The sequence below is a fragment of the Canis aureus genome, unplaced genomic scaffold, assembly GCF_053574225.1.
Source record: "Canis aureus isolate CA01 unplaced genomic scaffold, VMU_Caureus_v.1.0 ptg000141l_RagTag, whole genome shotgun sequence".
Taxonomy (NCBI): Eukaryota; Metazoa; Chordata; class Mammalia; order Carnivora; family Canidae; genus Canis; species Canis aureus.
Genome location: NW_027554447.1, coordinates 76,418 through 83,231, shown reverse-complemented (window position 1 = coordinate 83,231; position 6,814 = coordinate 76,418).

The window sequence follows — 6,814 nt, the reverse complement described above, 5'->3', positions numbered from 1 at the left end:
TCCTACCTTTAATATCTGCACATCCTTGAGAAAATTATATAGTTTCTCAGTCATGCTTTTATCTACCACAAAGGGTTATAATAAGATATTATATCTGAACTATTTTTAGTTTCTCTCACATTCCTTAATTCCACCACATTCCATATTTCTGTCATCCTTGATCATGAACCCAAATACATACTGGCCGCTGTCGTAGTCCTTTCTTTTATTTTATTTTATTTATTTATTTATTTATTTTTTAATTTATCTATGATAGTCACAGAGAGAGAGAGGCAGAGACACAGGCAGAGGGAGAAGCAGGCTCCATGCACCGGGAGCCCGATGTGGGATTCGATCCCGGGTCTCCAGGATCGTGCCCTGGGCCAAAGGCAGGCGCCAAACCGCTGCGCCACCCAGGGATCCCCCTTTCTTTTATTTTAAACTTTCATCCAAGTAATGCTCTGTGTTTGACCTCATGATCTTTCAGTGCTTTTTCTCTTCCACACCTTTCCATTGTGCCCTGTAGAATTTGTCCTATAAGAAAAAATTATCTTAGGTCTTCAGCCTTTTCAGTTATTCTTGCACTCGTTTCACATTTGGAGCTACCCTAAGAATTTTATTACCTCTAGATCCCTCTTGAGTGGAAACTACTTTGCTCCCTCATTATAATCTAATACTGGTTACTCATTATTATTTCAGGTTCCTTTTTGCTGTTTATAACCCATCACTCCTCTATCTTCTGCTAAAAATAATCCTGTAACACAACAACTTTTCAATCATCTGACTACCTTGCTTTTTGGTGGTCATGTACCAATCTCTCAGTTATTGTTCTATGTTAAGTAAGAGCTTATACCAGGCTGAGTGCTTTCCCCCCTAATTTTGTATTATTTTGTTGTTCTAGATGCCATCAATATACTCACTTAAGATGTCCTGTCTGATAACATAGCCACATAGTTTCCTGACATCCTTAACTCTTATCTTCTGTGTCTGGATTCCAACCCTGAAATATCACCTGCTCTCGTACAATATCTGGAGATAGTAAGCCAGTCAATTATTTTCTGTACGTATTCCATCTCAGTTCACCCAGGTGAAAGTCTCAGCAGTTATACTACTACAGAATCTTAGAAATCACTGACTACTAATTTTGTCCTTATTAACAGCCAGCCAGTGGTGAGTGAATCAACTCTAGAATCTCACCCTTAGATGTACTTTCTGAGACCATTTCTGTCACCAGCTCTCTTAGGTAAAACGAGAAGCACCTCAAGAAAGCAGAGCTTAAGAAAGATTTGTGTGCAGTGATTTATTTAGAGAGTATTCTTAAAAAGAAAGTGAGGAAAGCAGTAAAGGGCAGAGGAAGAAGATAGGCAAAGATGTGGTTTCAAAAGAAGTCTAGTCTAGCCTTAGCTTGATCCCATGGGAAGCTCTGGAAAGTAAATGGTACCATGGAATTATCCCTTGTGAGACCAAAATCTGATGGCTTGGTTTTTGTAAACTTGTATTTGTTACTCAAGTGTGCAGGCCCCCAAGGTGGTTGATTCTATAACCCAGATATTACTGAACAAAGAGACACTCACTGACAAGGAGTAAATTTGATAACCTTTTTTAGGATTAAGAACCAATCTTAATTAGGTTCCTAGTATTCCATTGGAGAATTACATTTATATTTCACTTACCTGGAGGCATAATTATTAGTTTCCATTTTTTTTCTATTGTAAACCAAATGTTTACAGTACAAACCATTCCCTAAATAATGAACTACATGTCACTTTTTAAAGTAATAATAAGATAATTGGCAAATATGAAGAAACCCTAGATTATCAGCTTTTTATTGTATCATACTGACACAATTAAGGATTATTGAGTTAAATTTTGGTTTAAAAGATAGAAATATATTAAAGTTGTTGCATGGATATAGAGATGAGAAGTGGAAATTAAGATGGAACCAACTATGAAAGTAAAATTTTGATAACTAAAAAAGAACAGAAGTTTAAATTTATTAGGGAATAAATACATTTCTTATGTTTAGGTACCCACATGAGTGTTCTATTCCCTTAACAAATATTTTGAAATATAAGACTTGGCTGAAGGGCAGGTTAGGGGATCATCTTATTGGCTCAAGTATGTGAAATCAGACATATATGCCCTACTTAGGCCATAATAAGTAATATTAGAATGTTTATATACCCCTAAATGAAAAAGAGGCATATCACACCCACAAAGACACATACCCACAAACTGTTCAAAAATAAGGTAAGGGGTATTGATTAAAAAAAGAATAGAAAATTGTGTATAAAGCTAACACTAGAGATTTAGGTAAAGTGAAAATTGAAGGAAAAAAATGTATGCTTTCTTCCAGGATTATTGAAGACATATCAAAAGATATCCATGTGGAAAAGCAAAATATTTAGAGGGGGAAAAAAAAGGAATGAATTAATATAAGATGAAAATTGATAATTAAAATGCCTGATGTGTTCAGTTTTTGAAGAATATCTCTTAGCTATAAGGATATGTATATGATTGTATAAACAAAAAAGATAAACTCTTTTCATAAAATGCACAGAAGCAGTTATCCTAAGGGAGAGAAAAGAAAAAGCTGTAGATAAGTAATTGTTAATGTTACCAATAGTAGCTTTTTAAAATCTGGGTAGTGGGTATGTGCAGTATTATTTCTAATATTACGTATTGAAAACATACCTTTAGAAGTCTGATATACTTATTCATAAAAATATAATTAAAAATAGGTTTTAATACATAAAACAATTTTAAATAACCAATAAATTAAAAAGAAATCACAGTTATAACTGTAAAGGAGGAACAAAATAGTGCTAAGTTCATATGAACCATGAACTGATTTAACTTACCAATTCCAAAATATTTAAAATAGAAGCATTTTTTTTAAGATTTTATTTATTCATTCATGAGAGACACAGAGAGAGAGAGAGAGAGAGAGAGGCAGAGACACAGGCAGAGGGAGAAGCAGGCTCCATGAAGGGAGCCCGACGTAGGACTTGATCCCAGGATTCCAGGATCACACCTGAGCAGAAGGCAGGCACTCAACCACTGAGCTACCCAGGCGTCCCAAAATAGAAGCATTTTAAATTAATTTCTATCACTTAATATAAGAGAATACTGTTAAGGTAAATTGGTATCAAAAGTTTAAATTCATTGCACAACAGAATTTGGAATAAGAGATCTTTGATAATTTTACATTATATATGTGAGAACATCATAATGAGGTCTTAGACCACATTTAGGATATGTAGAACTGCAGAAAGGTGGAAAAGTGACTGCAAAAACATTGTTAATCTTCAGAGAAATGATCATAATAGCAATTTAGTGTTAATATTAAAAAAAAACAGTGATCTTGAGTATGATTCTGTTGTTAGTCCACCATTAGCTACTCCTAAAATACTGAAATAAATATCAAGTGGCAAAAAGTGGTACATTTTTAAGACTATAGCAAGACTACAAACATGAAGCAGCATTAGAATTTTAAAAAATAAATCATTATAGAAAAACTTCATTAATGATTTATAAGAGAGGATACACATCATGTTAATTAAATTTACAGATGATACTAAATTGAAGAGTGTTGACAAAACCAGTGAGGGCAGATAAAAGGGACCTAAAGTGGTTAGAAATATGGGCAGGAAATGAAATGTGATTCAACCTGGAAAAATGTAGCTAATACATCGGGGAAAAATAATCAGAAACACAGCCATTCAATTGGCAGGATATATAGTACTTGGAAAGCAGTAATACCAAGAGACTTTGAGATGATAGTGGGTAGCAAATTATATATGATCTTGTAATGCAATATGAGAGTAAAATCAGTCAATGAGATTTTAGTCTGTATATGCAAAAGCTTCATGTCGAATGGCTGGAAGATAAAAGTTCTGTAAATGGTATTGCTGAGATCATAACACAAATACCACTTTAAGGTGTAAATACCTCACTAAGTAAATTGAGTAGTGCTCAAACTAGAAAATACATACATAATAGGCTTTAGTCTTTAGCTTGAAGGAGAAGATTAAAATAACAAAATATATATTTGTCCATCTCTAAGTCCAGTTATGATAACATTTCACAAATATTTGAAAGATGTAAACATCATGGAAGCCAAGTCATTTTTAAGAGTAGAATAAGGGGTTTCTATTCAAGTAATGGGATGAAATTAAGTAACGGAAATTTAAGACTGAATCTGGGAAATGTTTCCTGACAGTGAAATCTATTAGTCTCTGGAATGGATTCCCTAGAGGAGAGAGGGGAAGTTCCATTGCTCTAGTCATTGGACTAGATCAAGGCTTGGACAACACATTATTTAAAAAAAAAAAAAAAAGGTAAAAACTAAATTGACCATTTTGCATTGGAAAGGATGCACACAGTAACATTGTTGGGTCATCTAATTGTTGTAGACAGTCTCAGACTTCTCAGACATATCCTATTATTAAGGAACTGCATGTTATTTTTTAATGAATGATTTCTAAAAGACCAATTTATGTTTTCTAGCTCTGGACTTCAATTTCCTGGATTTTTTTTTTCTCCCAAGTCGTAGGAATGCTAGAAAAGAAAACACCCCTCCTTTTCCCTGTTGATGAGATATGGCCTTAAATATTCCAAGCCTTTTGGATCAAATCAGATGAGGTAGCTAAAGTCTCACTTACACCAGTGCATTGAAAACATATTTTTACTGCAGTTTTGTAACCACAACTATGCAATATATAAAAATTCATTCACTTCCTTTTTTGGGTTAATCCACAGAGAGATTTTTACCAGATGGTATCCTGAAGGTACTATTTACTTTTAGCAAAGCAATATAACTGAGTTTGAAAAATATAAAGTATGCACTTCATCCCAACATTAAAACATTCTGTCAATTGTACTCTTAAATTAGCTAAAGTTTGTCTGTAACTTGTTCTCTGTTACAGCAGAGTAAAATGACTATGGAAGAATACTGGTAAATGACAATTTTAACCCAAAGTGTGATTCTTCTAAACAAAAACAAATTAAAATTAAATTTTGTGACAGATTTTTTTTGTGTGTTTTTTTTGTGACAGATTTTAAAGGTAAATTTTATAATCTATATATTTATGTTTTAAAGTGTATATACACACATACACACATATACACAAATATACACATACACACACTATATTTCACATGATTAGTCCTTGTAGAAAAAAAGTAAAGAGAATAGAGGCTCCAGTTCTCAAGTACTTTACAGCCTAGCTGGAGAGGAATATGTGCAAAGCAAATATAGGTGGTGTAGATATATGTCAGTTATTTAATAAAAGCATTTGGATAGAATTGTGCAAATTATGAGAAGATGACAAATAGATTTGATTCAGTAGAGTGGAGAATCTATTGAGGTCTAATAAGGAATGAACTGGAGAAATGAGACTACAGAATTATAATAGTATATTAGAGCTCTCCAGAGAAAACCAATAGGATGGAGACAGATGAATGATTGATTGATTGATTGACAGATTTACATTGACCTTGTGATTATGGAGGCTGGCAGGTCTAAAATCTGCAGAGCTGTTGTTCCAATTCAAAGGCTTTCAATCAGGAAGACCAGATATTACACAGTTTGAAGGCCATCAGGCAGAATTTGCTCTTACTAGAGGAGAGTCAGACTTCTGTTCCATTCAGACCTTCAACTAATTACACTAAGGTCACTCCCATTTTAGAGTACAATTTGCTTTATTCATTCTACTGATATTAATGTTAATCTCATCCAAAACTACCTCATAGAAATACCCAGAATGCTTGACCAAATGATCTGGGCACCACATGACCCAGTCAAGTTGACATATAAAATTAACTGTCACAGAGACTGAGAAGAATTTGATTTATAGAGATCATTTGTAAATTTTGGGGTAGGAAAGTAACATTATAGAGATAGGACTTGAGAACTATTCTAATAACAGTAAATAGAAAAGATAGGAGAAGCAAACTTGATTCAAGAGAAGTTAGTAGCTTTGGAAAAAGAAAGGAAGGAGATCCATGGGACGCCTGGATGGCTCAGCAGTTGAGCATCTGCCTTCAGCTCAGGGCGTGATTCCAGGGCCCAGGGATCAAGTCCCACATCGGGCTCTGTGCGGGGAGCTGCTTCGCCCTTTACCTGTGTCTCTGCTTCTCTCTCTCTATGTCTCTCATGAATAAATAAAATCTTAAAAAAAAAAAAAGAAAGAAGATCCAAAAGACATTTCTAAGGAGGAAAGAATCATGCCTTGTTCATAAACTATAAATGTAGAGTCTACTAATTTCTATTTAAAGACAGATACCAATGTGGTGATTTAGAGTTCAGTAGAAATGGGAACATTGAGAAGATTTTTCTGCTCTATTTTGTTGCCAATAGGATTAATTTTGTCCACCCTTGAAAAAACAATTTTGAAAACCACGGTTTTATTCATCTTCAACTTTAAGTTAAAAATATTTTTGAGGGAAATAAATGATCAGTTATGATTTTGGTGTAACTAAAACAAAGTATAGTATAACATGTCATGTATAATTAAATAATATAAATTTTAGGTGTTAACAAGCCATTTAAGTAGAAGTGAGTTACATAAGTTACATAAATACATGTGGGTTAAAAACTACCCCTTTTTCCTTATTGATTAGGTAGTATTACTCTAGGAATGCAGCCTCCCTGCTATCACAGAACTAGGGCACCTGTTTTTTAATTTTGGGATGTTTTCATTTTTTTGTTGTTGTTGTTGTAAGCAAAATTAAAAAGTTCCTAAACCAAATAGGTAAGAAAAAAAACCACAAAAATTAGAGGTAAATCTTGACTTTAGAACAATTCACACTTTTAAACAACATGTCTTACATC